Below are 16269 nucleotides of genomic sequence, written 5' to 3' on the forward strand. Positions count from 1 at the left end.
TGATTATGCAAATGTATATGAAATTTAATCGAAGGCCATACTGGAAATAAGTTGTATGATATTTGTATTAGTATATACGAGGGCTGCTAAAATAATGTAGATTTTCGCTGTCAAATGTCGCATATTGTGTAAATAGCAATGTGAAATATATCGTTGTAATTTGCAATCTTTCTGTAATTTGGTCATACAATTTTTGTAACATTTTTGCTGAAAGGCGAAGCGCGTTTTTATTTCCATAGCTACGCATAACCGGCGCAGTCGCTTTTTGATCTGTCGTGATTTGAATTCGATCGCTAATGTTCGCACTAGTAGTATACTTGTTTGCCCAAAAATACATTAAAGAGGGCAACAGGCGTCATTTCGACATGGGAGGCGGAAGAAAAGTTTATAATGCATGTAATGTCGTCATCGACTCGCATAGATAATAAGACAGTTGCTTAGATATGGAGAAATTTTGGCGAACAGCAACTGAAATTCATAAAGTAATGAAGCAGACGCCACAACAATGTTCAGTCATCTGTGTCTTTATCTTCAAGTGGAACAAACGACTCTCAAATGGCCCAGAATTGCTTAAAGACAGCGAAGCTGGAGGGCGAAAACGAAAAATCTGCGAAAGGACGTTAATGCCAATGTATGACGCCGTAGATAAAGACCAAGTTCTCACGTTGAGTACCCTGTCAGAGATGCGTGGCATAAGTGTTCATACATTTTTAGCATTCTAACCAAACAACTTATTATGACTTAAGTATTGTTCATGAAAATTTATAAAGAAATTTACAAATATAAATTAATGCAAACTTAATGAAAGCATCACAATGAAGGTACGACGTCGTTAACGTCGTTGAAATATGATCGCCGTGCGCCGGGTCCGTGTAAGTGACTGTTTTCGAGAAAGCGTAACTCCTGATTACATGTTCATAATCACGTCAAATTTGCAGTGCAGTTAATAAAAATATTACAAATTATGATGGTATATTTCTTGTTTGGCTTCGTTACAGTATATAAAAGCTAGAGAAAAATATCTATGTTATTTTTGAACCACCTTCGTATGTAACCTTCAGAAAATAAAGTCGTTGTTGTTTCTATTATTATTATTATTATTATCATTATATTTACTTCTGAATGAAAGTAGTAATCTACACGACATTCAATGAATAATACAATTTCGGCAAACTCGGTATCTACAAATTAAATGACACAGAAGGGGAGTTATACCTATGGTGTTACGATGAACCTCAAAATGAGTTACTCCCCATTGTACAGGAGTATTTGTGGTGCAGTGTATGCCGTAATTGAGGATATTTTCCTTTTCAAATTTTTATTTGTAATGTCTGATCTGGCCCATAATAATGGCATCAAATTTAACAACACAAACGACAAAAATAAGTTTCACTAGAAAAAAAGAAGCAGGAAAGAAATCAAAGAACAAAAAAGATAGCAATTCGTGTCGGACATCACGTGGAAAATTCCTTTCGTTTCAGTTGGATGAGTGCGCAAGAAAGAATGTTATATTTTTTCGTGTGTAATAATTTTATTTTTTATTTTATTTTATACATTAAGTTATTATATTTTAGGCACTGTTATTTGCCACATTTATTTCATTTGATAGGGGATTATAGGCGAAATTCCAGATACTGCTTTGTACATGCATGTAAAGTTAATTTAAGCTAATTTTTAGTTATTTTTATTGGTATGTATATAAGTAAGTTTTATACTACTACTTCTACTAAGGATTGTTGTGCATTTGTTATAGGATTGTAGTAAGTTGTGTATCATGTTGTTAGTATGTCGTTATTTCTATGTATTAGGTAACTCACTCTGTAACTCCTTAAAGGTACAAGGCTTCGTCATATACATGTAGGCATGGCTATGCCCGTTCCTCGGTAATCAATACCAAACTTGTTGCACAGTACGTACGTCTTGAACAAACATCCATAAACAGTGTTTTATATTTTTAGTTTTATACTTTGATTATTATTTTTAAGTTAATTTTTTGTGTGTTTAATTCTTTATATGCATAATTATAATCAAACGTCTTACAAATGTCACCTATCAATAAGGCAAAAACTGGCCCTTGAACCAAGGTGACTTGCATGCTCTATTATCTCAATGTAGGTTTCTTACAGGCTGACCTTTAGCAATATCAGAACAGTGGTCTTTCTTGAGAGGAGGCTGATTGCACAACATTGACTGTTTGTCCTTCCGAAATACCAGTCGATCAGTATATGACTGTATAAAGTGGTAAAGGTGTTTATAGTAGTGAACTATTTAGTCAATATTCATTGCTGCATATTCATATGGTGTTCTACTAAGGAGGAGGTGAAGAAAGGAACAGCAACACCAATACTTTCTAAGTAATTACACCAACGTAAACAGAAAATAGATTTTTTTTGACTGGTTAGGCGGTTTTTTGCTTTACATTTCATGAAATAAATATGTCAGGTCTAATCTCTTTTTTTACATTGTCTTTACAAGCTTTTTGCAAGGTTTTGCGCTCGGGTGCAATGTTTACAAATAAATGTCTTGATTTTTTGACGTAATTTTGCCTGCCCTTCCCTCCTGTAAATATGACACTTTTCTGCATGTTAGATGTGTCCGTTCATCTAGTTGTGCCTATTTACCATAACTGAGGGTTCTACTTCAACTACCCACATTTTCTGGCCTTTTTCTATTACTGTAACCCCTGTTTGGGTAGAGTGAAAACACATTAAGCACGTTTAGTCTGATTGTAAGCTTAGACGAAACGAAAACGAAAACGAATTCCAGTAAGGCCTTGTACCACATACAAAAAATGAACACATATCAACAACTTACAATATACCAAAATGAGTTTTAAATAAAATGTGAACTGAGATGAATGATTTTTCTATGACAATGGGTTTTGTTGAAAAGACATTTTTGTGCGGGAAAAGATGAAAAATTTGGACTGGAAAAAGACCCCCGCCCCTAAAAATGGGGTGTACTATTATGAGTGTCCGTTCATTTTGCAAAAAAAGACAGCTGCAACACAGACAAAAATAACTTTTGAGTAAATTGAATTTTTCACAGGTATAAAAGATGCGTGTTGCCTTCATTGATAAAAAACATGGACTATGGAACGCAACGTCCGATCATGTTCAATCGAGATTATTCATGCACTGAATAAGGTCGAACGTTCGTTAAAATCAAGTCAGTGTCTCTAAATACTTGAGAAACGACAAGTCAAGCAGGTCCCCCTTGAATCCACAGCTTCATGGGGTGACCCTGATTTCTCTAATGTAGACAAAACCTAACGTCGTACAAATGTCTCAAGCATATAGCATTAACCAAGGTCGAACTTTTCGTACAAGTCACATCGAATGTCTCATATATTTTGAAAACCTAACGTCGTATCAAATATCTCATTGGTAGCTTTGACACCTAGGTCGGACGTCGTGTCGTTCGTTGAAATCAGTCTAGAGTCTCTACTTACATAAAAAAGCAGGTCCCCTTGAGATGCCACAGCTTCATAGGTGACCCTGATTCTCAAAATGTAGACAAAACCTAACGTCGTATCAAATGTCTCAAGCATATAGCATTGACCAAGGTCGAACGTTCGTACAAGTCACATCAAGTGTATTAATACTTGATAAACGACAAGTAAAGCAGGTCACCCCTTGAGATCCCCACAGCTTCATGGGTGACTTTTTCTCTAATGTAGAAAAAACAAACCCACGTATCAATTGTCTCAATGATAGCTTTGACCAAAGGTCGAACGTGGAAACAGTCACATCAAGTGTCTCAAATAGTTAAAAACCCGACAAGTCAAGCAACGACACGATGTTGTTGAGTTTTTTAAAGATATGGGAAATTTTTGATGAAGTTAAAAAAAACGGACAGGCATCAAATGTCTCAATGATAGCATTGACTAAGTCCGAACGTTCGTAAAAATCACATAAAGTGTCATAATACTTGAAAAGAACAAGTCAAGCAGGTCGCTCTTCTACAGCGCTAAATGAAAAAGGCCCGTACATGTTCTCTAATGGAAAAAGCCGAACAGGCATCAAGTGTCTCAATGATAGCATAGCAATGAACAAGGTTGGACTTTTCGTTCAAATAAAGTCATGCCTGTTCGTTCTTTTACAATTAGAACTCGTAATGTAGTAATAAAAACTGTTCGTCCAGATTTATAAACATGCAATATAAACTTCATCAAAATGCTTACTACTACTACTGAGATATTGAGACAGTACAGGGTGTTTTTGGTCCTTGTTCAATGGAGACAACCTTAAATGCCTGTTCCGTTCTTTTTACACATTAAGAAGATGAACGCCCTTTTTCATTTGCGCTGTAAGAAGGCGATTGGTATTTCATCTATACGAGACACTACATGGGGCTTTGAACGAATGTCCGATCTTGTGCAATGGTATCATTTGATTCTGTTTCGTTCTTCTACAATTAGGACCGTTATATAGTAATCAAACTGTTTTCTCCAGATTTAAACATGAAATATCAACTTCATCATAATTCCTATTAATAACTACTCTACAAGGATTATATAGACTGTTAGGGGAATCCCTAATTGTATACGGTTGTTTTGACCAACATGCTTGCTTGACTAAAGATATATGAGAAGTATTTGTGGTTTGATCTTTTCAATGGAGACACTTCATGCCTGTTCGTTCTTTTTACAATTAGAGACTCGTAATGTAGTACTCAAACTGTTCTGTCCAGATTTATAAACATGCATTATCAACTTCTTCAAAATTCTATTCTACTACTCAACAGGGATTATATAGAAGATGGGGAGACAACTCTGGTTAAGAATTTCATGCCTGTCGTTCTTTTTACAATTAGAGACTCGTAATGTAGTAATCAAACTGTTCTGTCCAGATTTATAAACATGCAATATCAACTTCATCACAATGCTTACTACTACTACTCAACAGGGTGTGTCGAGACCAAGGGGAATCCCCTATTAGTAATACGGTTGTCTTTGACCAACGTGCTTTCTTGACTGAGATATATGAGACAGTACAGGGTGTTTTGATCTTGTTCAAAGGGAGACACTTAAATGCCTGTTCGTTCTTTTTACACATTAGAGAAGTTTGACTGAGATATATATGAGACACTACATGGCTTTGAACGAATGTTGGATCTATCTTGTTCAACGGTTCATTGAGACACTTCATGCCTGTTCGTTATTTTAACAACTAAAGAAGATAATGTGCTTGCTTGACTATGAGACACTACATGTAATTTGAACGAACGTTCAATCTTGTTCAATTGTGACCCTTCATTCCTGTTGTGCTTGCTTAACTGAGATATATGAAACATTACCTGTGATTTGAACGATCGTCTGATCTTGTTCAAATGAGTCACTTCATGCCTATCCGTTCTTTTTTACAGTTAGAGAAGATGATGTGCTTGCTTTACTTGTCCTTAAGAGATAAGATATAAGCCAGTTAGTGGTAAGCCGTATGAAACTGTGACAGATCAGCATCACATATCCTTAAGAAAAATAAGACCGACTTATCACTTTAGACAAATTGATCTTGAATAACTTCTCCTAGGCCATACCCAAGGACCAGGCACACAAAGAGCCGATATCATTTCGGACCAAAATGAGTTTTAAATAAAATATGAACTGAGATGAATGATTTTTCTATGTCAATAGGTTGTTGAAAAGACATTTTTGTGCGGGAAAAGATGAGAAATGGACTGGAAAAAGACCCCCCGCCCTATAAAATGGAGGTGTACTATTATGAGTGTCCGTTCTTTTTGGGCAACAAAGACAGCTGAAACACAGACAAAAATAACTTTTGAGTAATTGAATTGTCACGGTATAAAAGATGCGTGTTGCCTTCATTGATAACAAACATGGCCCAAAGGAACGCAACGTCCGATCATTTTCCCAATCGAGATTATTCTTTCACTGAATAAGTCGAACGTTCGTTGAAATCAGTCTAGTGTCTCTAATACTTGAGAAACGACAAGTCAAGCAGGTCACCCTTAAAGATGCCACAGCTTCATGGGGTGACCCTGATTCTCTAATGTAGACAAAACCTAACGTCGTATCAAATGTCTCAAGCATATAGCATTAACCAAGGTCGAACGTTCGAACAAGTCACATCGAATGTCCCCATATAGTTGAAAAGCTAACTCGTATCAAATATCTCAATGGTAGCTTTGACACCTAGGTCGGACGTCGTGTCGTTCGTTGAAATCAAGTCTAAGTCTCTACTTACATGAAAAACAGGTCATCCTTGACTTGCCACAGCTTCATAGGATGACCCTGTACTCTAATGTAGAAAAAAACCTAACGTCGTATGAAATGTCTCAAGAAATATAGCATTGACCAAGTCGAACGTTCGTACAAGTCACATCAAGTGTATCTAATATTTGATAAACGACAAGTCAAGCGGTTCACCCTTGAGATGCCACAGCTTCATGGGGTGACTTCTTCTCTAATGTAGAAAAAACGAACACGTATAAATTGTCTCAATGATAGCTTTGACCAAGGTCGAACGTTGGTACAAGTCACATCAAGTGTCCCCAAAATATTTGAAAACGACAAGTAAGCAACACACAGATGTTGTTGAGTAGTTAAGAATAGGAATTTTGATGAAGTTAAAAAGAACGGACAGGCATCAATGTCTCATTATAGCATTGACTAAGTCCGAACGTTCGTACAAATCACATAAAGTGTCACTAATACTTAAAAAGAACAAGTCAAGCAGGTCGCTCTTCTTACAGCGCAAAATGAAAAAGGGCGTACATGTTCTCTAATGTGAAAAAGACCGAACTGGCATAAAGTGTCCCCAATGATAGCATAGCAATGAACAAGGTTGGACGTTCGTTCAAATAAAAGTCATGCCTGTTCGTTCTTTTTACAATTAAACCGGGAAATGTAGTAATCAAACGTTCTGTCCAGATTTATAACATGCAAATCAACTTCATCAAAATGCTTACTACTACTACTGAGATATATGAGACAGTACAGTGTTTTGATCTTGTTAAATGGAGACACTTCATGCCTGTTCGTTCTTTTACACATTAGAGAAGAGAACGCCATTTTTCATTTGCGCGTAAGAAGGGCGACTTGTATTTTCATCTATACGAGACACTACATGTGCTTTGAACGAATGTCCGATCTTGTGCAATGGTATCATTGATTACTGTTCGTTTTCTTACAATTAGGGACTCGTTATATAGTAATCAAACTGTTCTGTCCAGATTTATAAACATGCAATATAAACTTTCATCAAAATTCCTATTCATAACTACCCTACAAGGATTATATAACGGTTAGGGGAATCCCCTATTAGTAATACGGTTGTCTTTGACCAACATGCTTGCTTGACTGAGATATATGAGACAGTACATGTGGTTTGTTCTGTTCAAGGAGAACTTCATGCCTGTTCGTTCTTTTTACAATTAGAGACTCGTAATGTAGTACTCAAACTGTTTCTGTCCAGATTTATAAACAGCATTTATCAACTTTTTCAAAATTCTATTCTACTACTCAACAGGGATTATATAGAAGAGGGGGAGACAACTCGGGTTAAGAATTTCATGCCTGTCTTCTTTTTACAATTAGAGACTCGTAATGTAGAAATCAACTGTTCTGTCCAGATTTATAACATGCAATATCAACTTCATCACAATGCTTACTACTACTACTCAACAGGGTGTGTCGAGACCAAGGGGAATCCCCTATTAGTAATACGGTTGTCTTTGACCAACGTGCTTTCTTGACTGAGATATATGAGACATACATGTGTTTTGATCTTGTTCATGGAGACACTTCATGTTGTTCGTTCTTTTTACACATTAGAGAAGATGACTGAGATATAATGAGACACTACATGTGCTTTGAACGAATGTTGGATCTATCTTGTTCAAGGGTGTCATTGAGACACTTCATGCCTGTTCGTTATTTTAACAACTAAAGAAGATAATGTGCTTGCTTGACTATGAGACACTACATGTAATTTGAACGAACGTTCAATCTTGTTCAATTGTGACCCTTCATTCCTGTTGTGCTTGCTTAACTGAGATATATGAAACATTACCTGTGATTTGAACGATCGTCTGATCTTGTTCAAATGAGTCACTTCATGCCTATCCGTTCTTTTTTACAGTTAGAGAAGATGATGTGCTTGCTTTACTTGTCCTTAAAGATAAGATATAAGGGCCAAGTTAGTGGTAAGCCGTATGAACGTGACAGATCAGCATCACATATCCTTAAGAAAAATAAGACCGGACTTATCACTTTAGAAAAATTGATATTGAACAACTCTCCTAGGCCATACCCAGGACCAGGAACACAAAAGAGCCGATTTCTTTTTGGACCAAAATGAGTTTTAATAAAATGTGAACTGAGAGGGAATGATTTTTCTATGACAATAGGTTGTTGAAAAACATTTTTGTGCGGGAAAAGATGGAAATGGACTGGAAAAAACCCCCCCCGCCTATAAAATGGGGGTGTACTATTATGAGTGTCCGTTCATTTGCAAACAAAGACGCTGCAACACAGACAAAAATAACTTTTGAGTAAATTGAATTGTCACAGGTATAAAAGATGCTTTTTGCCTTCATTGATAACAAAAAATGGACTATGGAAACGCAACGTCCGATCATGTTCATCGAGATTATTCATGCCTGAATAAGGTCGAACGTTTCGTTGAAATCAAGTCTAGTGTCTCTAATACTTGAGAAACGACAAGTCAAGCAGGTCACCCTTGAGATGCCACAGCTTCATGGGGACCCTGTTTTCTCTAATGTAACAAAACCTAACGCGTTCAATGTCCAAGCATATAGCATTAACCAAGGTCGAACTTTTCGTACAAGTCACATCGAATGTCTCATATAGTTGAAAACCAACGTCGTATCAAATATCTCAATGGTAGCTTTGACCCCCTAGGTCGGACGTCGTGTCGATCGTTGAAATCAAGTCTAGAGTCTCTACTACATGAAAAAGCAGGCCCACCCTTGAGATGCCACAGCTTCATAGGTGACCCTGATTTCTCTAATGTAACAAACCTAACGTCGTATCAAATGTCTCAAGCATAAGCATTGACCAAGGGTCGAACGTTCGTACAAGTCCATCAATGTATCAATTTATTTGAAAACGACAAGTCAAGCAGGTCACCCTTGAGTTTCCACAGCTTCATGGGGTGACTTCTTCTCTAATGTAGAAAAAACGAACACGTATCAATTGCCCTCAATGATAGCATTGACCAAAGTCGAACGTTGGTACAAGTCACATCAAGTGTCTCAAATAGTTGAAAACTACAAGTCAAGCAACGACACAGATGTTGTTGAGTAGTTAAGAATAGGAATTTTGATGAAGTTAAAAAGAACGGACAGGCATCAAATGTCTCAATGATAGCATTGACTAAGTCCGAACGTTCGTACAAATCACATCAAGTGTCACTAATACTTGAAAAGAACAAGTCAAGCAGGTCGCTCATCTTACAGCGCTAAATAAAAAAGGGCGTACATTTTTCCTCTAATGTGAAAAAACCGAACGGGCATCAAGTGTCTCAATGATAGCATAGCAATGAACAAGGTTGGACGTTCGTTCAAATCAAGTCATCCCTGTTCGTTCTTTTTACAATTAGAACTCGAAATGTAGTAATCAACTGTTCTGTCCAGATTTATAAACATGCAATATCAACTTCATCAAAATGCTTCTACTACTACTGAGATATTGAGACAGTACATGTGTTTTGATCTTGTTCAATGGAGACACTTCATGCCTGTTCGTTCTTTTTACATCATTAGAGAAGATGAACGCCCTTTTTTCATTTTGCGCTGTAAGAAGGGCGACTTGTATTTTCATCTATACGGGACACTACATGTGCTTTGAACGAATGTCCGATCTTGTGCAATGGTATCATTGTTTTACTGTTCGTTCTTCTTACAATTGGGGACTCGTTATTAGTAATCAAACTGTTTCTGTCCAGATTTATAAACATGAAATATCAACTTCATCAAAATTCCTATTCATAACTACTCTACAAGGATTATAAAGACTGTTAGGGAATCCCTATTAGTAATTACGGTTGTCTTTGACCAACATGCTTGTTTTGACTGAGATATATGAAACAGTACATGTGGTTTGATCTTGTTCAATGGAGACACTTCATGCCTTTTTCGTTCTTTTTACAATAGAGACTCGTAATGTATACTCAAACTGTTCTGTCCAATTTATAAACATGCATTATCAACTTCTTCAAAATTCTTTCTACTACTCAACAGGATTTATAGAAGATGGGAGACAAACTCTGGTTAAAATTTCATGCCTGTCGTTTTTTTTACAATTAGAGACTCGTAATGTAGTAATCAAATTGTTTGTCCAGATTTTAAAACATGCAATATCAGCTTCATCACAATGCTTACTACTACACTCAACAGGGTTTTGTCGAGACCAAGGGAATCCCCTATTAGTAAACGGTTGTCTTTGACCAACGTGCTTTCTTGACTGAGATATATGAGACAGTCCCAATGTGTTTTGATCTTGTTCAATGGAGACACTTCATGCCTGTTCTTTTCTTTTTACACATTAGAGAAGATGACTGAATATATATGAACACTACATGGCTTTGAACGAATGTTGGATCTATCTTGTTCAACGGTGTCTTGAGACATTTTCATGCCTGTTCGTTATTTTAACAACTAAAGAAGATAATGTGCTTGCTTGACTATGAGACACTACATGTAATTTGAACGAACGTTCAATCTTGTTCAATTGTGACCCTTCATTCCTGTTGTGCTTGCTTAACTGAGATATATGAAACATTACCTGTGATTTGAACGATCGTCTGATCTTGTTCAAATGAGTCATTTCATGCCTATCCGTTCTTTTTTACAGTTAGAGAAGATGATTGCTTGCTTTACTTGTCCTTAAGAAAAGATATAGCCATTAGTGCTAAGCCGTATGAACTGTGACAGATCAGCATCACATATCCTTAAGAAAATAAGACCGACTTATCACTTTAGACAAATTGATATTGAACAACTTCTCCTAGGCCATACCCAAGGACCAGGAACACAAAGAGCCGATTTCATTTTGGACCAAAATGAGTTTTAAATAAAATGTGAACTGAGATGAATGATTTTTCTATGACAATAGGTTGTTGAAAAGACATTTTTGTGCGGGAAAAGATGAAATGGACTGGAAAAAGACCCCCCCCTATAAAATGGGGGTGTAATTATGAGTGTCCGTTCATTTTGCAAAAAAGACAGCTGCAACACAGACAAAAAATAACTTTGAGTAAATTGAATTGTCACAGGTATAAAAGATCGTGTTGCCTTCTTGATAACAAACATGGACTATGGAACGCAACGCCCCGATCATGTTAAAATCGATGATTATTCATGCACTGAATAAGGTCGAACGTTCGTTGAAATCAAGTCTAGTGTCTCTAATACTTGAGAAACGACAAGTCAAGCAGGTCACCCTTGACTTGCCACAGCTTCATGGGATGACCCTGTACTCTAATGTAGACAAAACCTAACGTCGTATAAAATTGTCTCAAGCATAAAGCATTAACCAAGGTCGAACGTTCGAAAAGTCACTCGAATGTCTCATAGTTTGAAAACTAACGTCGTATCAAATATCTCAATGGTAGCTTTGACCCCTAGGTCGGACGTCGTGTCGATCGTTCAAAGTAAGTCTAGAGTCTCTACTTACTTGGAAAAGCAGGTCATCCTTGACTTGCCACAGCTTCATAGGATGACCCTGTACTCTAATGTAGAAAAAAACCTAACGTCGTATGAAATGTCTCAAGCATAAAGCATTAACCAAGGTCGAACGTTCGTACAAGTCACATCAAGTGTATCAAATACTTGATAAACGACAAGTCAAGCAGGTCACCCTTGAGATGCCACAGCTTCATGGGGTGACTTCTTCTCTAATGAAAAAAAAAAACGAACACGTATCAATTGTCTCAATGATAGTTTGACCAAGGTCGAACTTTTGGTACAAGTCACTCAAGTGTCTCAAATAGTTGAAAACGACAAGTCAAGCAACGACACAGATGTTGTTGAGTAGTTAAGAATAGGAATTTTGATAAATTTAAAAAAGAACGGACAGGCATCAAATGTCTCAATGATAGCTTTTGACTAAGTCCGAACGTTTCGAAAACAAATCACATCAAGTGTCACTAATACTTGAAAAAACAAGTCAAGCAGGTCGCTCTTCTTAAAAGCGCTAAATAAAAAAGGGCGTACATGTTCTCAAATGTGAAAAAGACCGAACAGGCATCAAGTGTCTCAATGTTAGCAAGCAATAAACAAGGTTGGACGTTCGTTTTCAAATCAAGTCATGCCTGTTCGTTTCTTTTTTACAATTAGAACTCGTATGTAGTAATAAAACTGTTCTGTCCAGATTTATAAACATGCAATATCAACTTCATCAAAATGCTTACTACTACTACTGAGATATATGAGACAGTACATGTGTTTTGATCTTGTTCAATGGAGACACTTCATGCCTGTTCGTTCTTTTTACACATTAAAGAAGATGAACGCCCTTTTTCATTTTGCGCTGTAAGAAGGGCGACTTGTATTTTCATCTATACGAGACACACAATGGCTTTGAACGAATGTCCGATCTGTGCAATGGTATAAATGATTACTGTTCGTTCTTCTTACAATTAGGGACTCGTTATATAGTAATCAAACTGTTCTGTCCAGATTTATAAACATGCAATATAAACCCTTCATCAAAATTCCTATTCATAAACTACTCTACAAGGATTATATGATTTTTAGGGAATCCCCTATTAGTAATACGGTTGTCTTTGACCAACATGCTTGCTTGACTGAGATATATGAGACAGTACATGTGGTTTGATCTTGTTCAATGGAGACACTTCATGCCTGTTCGTTCTTTTTACAATTAGAGACTCGTAATGTAGTACTCAAACTGTTCTGTCCAGATTTATAAACATGCATTATCAACTTCTTCAAAATTCTATTCTACTACTCAACAGGGATTATATAGAAGATGGGGAGACAACTCGGTTAAGAATTTCATGCCTGTCGTTTTTTTTTTCAATTAGAGATCGTAATGTATAATCAAATTGTTCTGTCCAGTTTTATAAACATGCAATATCAACTTCATCACAATGCTTACTACTACTACTCAACAGGTGTGTCGAGACCAAGGGGAATCCCCTATTATAATACGGTTTGTCTTTGACCACGTGCTTTCTTGACTGAGATATATGAGACAGTACGTGTTTTGATCTTGTTCAATGGAGACACTTCATGCCTGTTCGTTCTTTTTACACATTAGAGAAGATGACTGAGATATATATGAGACACTACATGTGCTTTGAACGAATGTTGGATCTATCTTGTTCAACGGTGTCATTGAGACACTTCATGCCTGTTCGTTATTTTAACAACTAAAGAAGATAATGTGCTTGCTTGACTATGAGACACTACATGTAATTTGAACGAACGTTCAATCTTGTTCAATTGTGACCCTTCATTCCTGTTGTGCTTGCTTAACTGAGATATATGAAACATTACCTGTGATTTGAACGATCGTCTGATCTTGTTCAAATGAGTCACTTCATGCCTATCCTTCTTTTTACAGTTAGAGAAGATGATGTGCTTGCTTTACTTGTCCTTAAAAATTTAAGAAATAAGCCAGTTAGTGTTTAAGCCGTATGAAACTGTGACGACCCAGCATCACATATCCTTAAGAAAAATAAAACCGACTTATCACTTTAGACAAATTGATATTGAACAACTTCTCCTAGGCCATACCCAAGGACCAGGCACACAAAGAGCCGATATCATTTCGGACCAAAATGAGTTTTAAATAAAATATGAACTGAGATGAATGATTTTTCTATGACAATAGGTTGTTGAAAAGACATTTTTGTGCGGGAAAAGATGAGAAATGGACTGGAAAAAGACCCCCCGCCCTATAAAATGGGGGTGTACTATTATGAGTGTCCGTTCATTTTGCAAACAAAGACAGCTGCAACATAGACAAAAAATAACTTTTGGGTAAATTGAATTGGCACAGGTATAAAAGATGCGTGTTGCCTTCATTGATAACAAACATGGACTATGGAACCAACGTCCGATCATGTTCAATCGAGATTATTCATGCACTGAAAAAGGGTCGAACGTTCGTTAAAATCAAGTCTAGTGTCTCTAATACTTGAAAACAAAAGTAAAGCAGGTCACCCTTGAGATGCCACAGCTTCATGGGGTGACCCTGATTCTCTTATGTATGAAAAACTTAACGTCGTATCAAAAGTCACAAGCATATAACATTGACAAAGGTCGAACGTTCGTACAAGTCAATCGAATGTCTCATAAGTTGAAAACCTAACGTCGTATCAAATATCCAATGGTAGCTTTGACCCCTAGGTCGGACTCGTGTCGTTCGTTAAAAATCAAGTCTAGAGTCTCTACTTACATGAAAAAGCAGGTCACCCTTGAGATGCCACAGCTTCATAGGGTGACCCTGATTCTCTTATGTATGAAAAACTTAACGTCGTATCAAAAGTCACAAGCATATAACATTGACAAAGGTCGAACGTTCGTACAAGTCCATAAGTGTATCCTAATCCCTTGATAAACGACAAGTCAAGCAGGTCCCCCCTTGAGATGCCACAGCTTCATGGGTGGACTTCTTCTCTAATGTAGAAAAAAACGAACACGAAATCAATTGTCCAATGATAGCTTTGACCAAGGTCGAACGTTGGTACAATCACATCAAGTGTCTCAAATAGTTGAAAACGACAAGTCAAGCAACGACACAGATGTTGTTGGATATTAAGAATAGGAATTTTGATGAAGTTAAAAAGAACGGACAGGCACAAATGTCTCAATGATACATTGACTAAGCCGAACGTTCGTACAAATCACATCAAGTGTCACTAATACTTGAAAAGAACAAGTCAAGCAGGTCGCTTTTTCTTACGCGCTAAATGAAAAAGGGCGTACATGTTCCTCATTTTGAAAAAGACCGAACAGGCATCAAGTGTCTCAATGATAGCATAGCAATGAACAAGGTTGGACGTTCGTTCAATCAAGTCATGCCTTTCGTTCTTTTTACAATTAAAAATCGAAATGTAGAAATCAAACTGTTCTGTCCAGATTTATAAACATGCAATATCAATTTCATCAAAATGCTTACTACTACTACTGAGATATATGAGACAGTACATGGTTTTGATCTTTTCAATGGAGACACTTCATGTCTGTTCGTTCTTTTTACACATTAGAGAAGAGAACGCCCTTTTTCTTTTTGCGCTGTAAGAAGGGCGACTTGTTTTTTCATCTATACGAGACACTACATGTGCTTTAACGAATGCCGATCTTGTGCAATGGTATCATTGATTACTTTTCGTTCTTCTTACAATTAGGGACTCGTTATATAGTAATCAAACTGTTCTGCCCCAGATTTAAAACATGCAATATCAACTTCATAAAAATTCCTATTCATAACTACTCAAACAAGGATTATATAGACTGTTAGGGGAATCCCCTATTAGTAATACGGTTGTCTTTGACCAACATGCTTGCTTGACTGAGATATATGAGACAGTACATGTGGTTTGATCTTGTTCAATGGAGACACTTCATGCCTGTTCGTTCTTTTTACAATTAGAGACTCGTAATGTAGTACTCAAACTGTTCTGTCCAGATTTATAAACATGCATTATCAACTTCTTCAAAATTCTATTCTACTACTCAACAGGGATTATATAGAAGATGGGGAGACAACTCTGGTTAAGAATTTCATGCCTGTCGTTCTTTTTACAATTAGAGACTCGTAATGTAGTAATCAAATTGTTCTGTCCAGATTTATAAACATGCAATATAAACTTCATCACAATGTTTACTACTACTACTCAACAGGGTGTTGTCGAGACCAAGGGAATCCCCTATTAGTAATAGGGTTTGTCTTGACCAATTGTTTTCCCTTGACTGAGATATATGAGACATTACATGTGTTTTTGATCTTGTTCAGTGGAGACCACTTCATCCCTGTTCGTTCTTTTTACACATTAGAGAAGATGACTGAGATATATATGAGACACTACATGTGCTTTGAACGAATGTTGGATCTATCTTGTTCAACGGTGTCATTGAGACACTTCATGCCTGTTCGTTATTTTAACAACTAAAGAAGATAATGTGCTTGCTTGACTATGAGACACTACATGTAATTTGAACGAACGTTCAATCTTGTTCAATTGTGACCCTTCATTCCTGTTGTGCTTGCTTAACTGAGATATATGAAACATTACCTGTGATTTGAACGATCGT

The sequence above is a fragment of the Mercenaria mercenaria genome, chromosome 7, assembly GCF_021730395.1.
Source record: "Mercenaria mercenaria strain notata chromosome 7, MADL_Memer_1, whole genome shotgun sequence".
Classification (NCBI taxonomy): domain Eukaryota; kingdom Metazoa; phylum Mollusca; class Bivalvia; order Venerida; family Veneridae; genus Mercenaria; species Mercenaria mercenaria.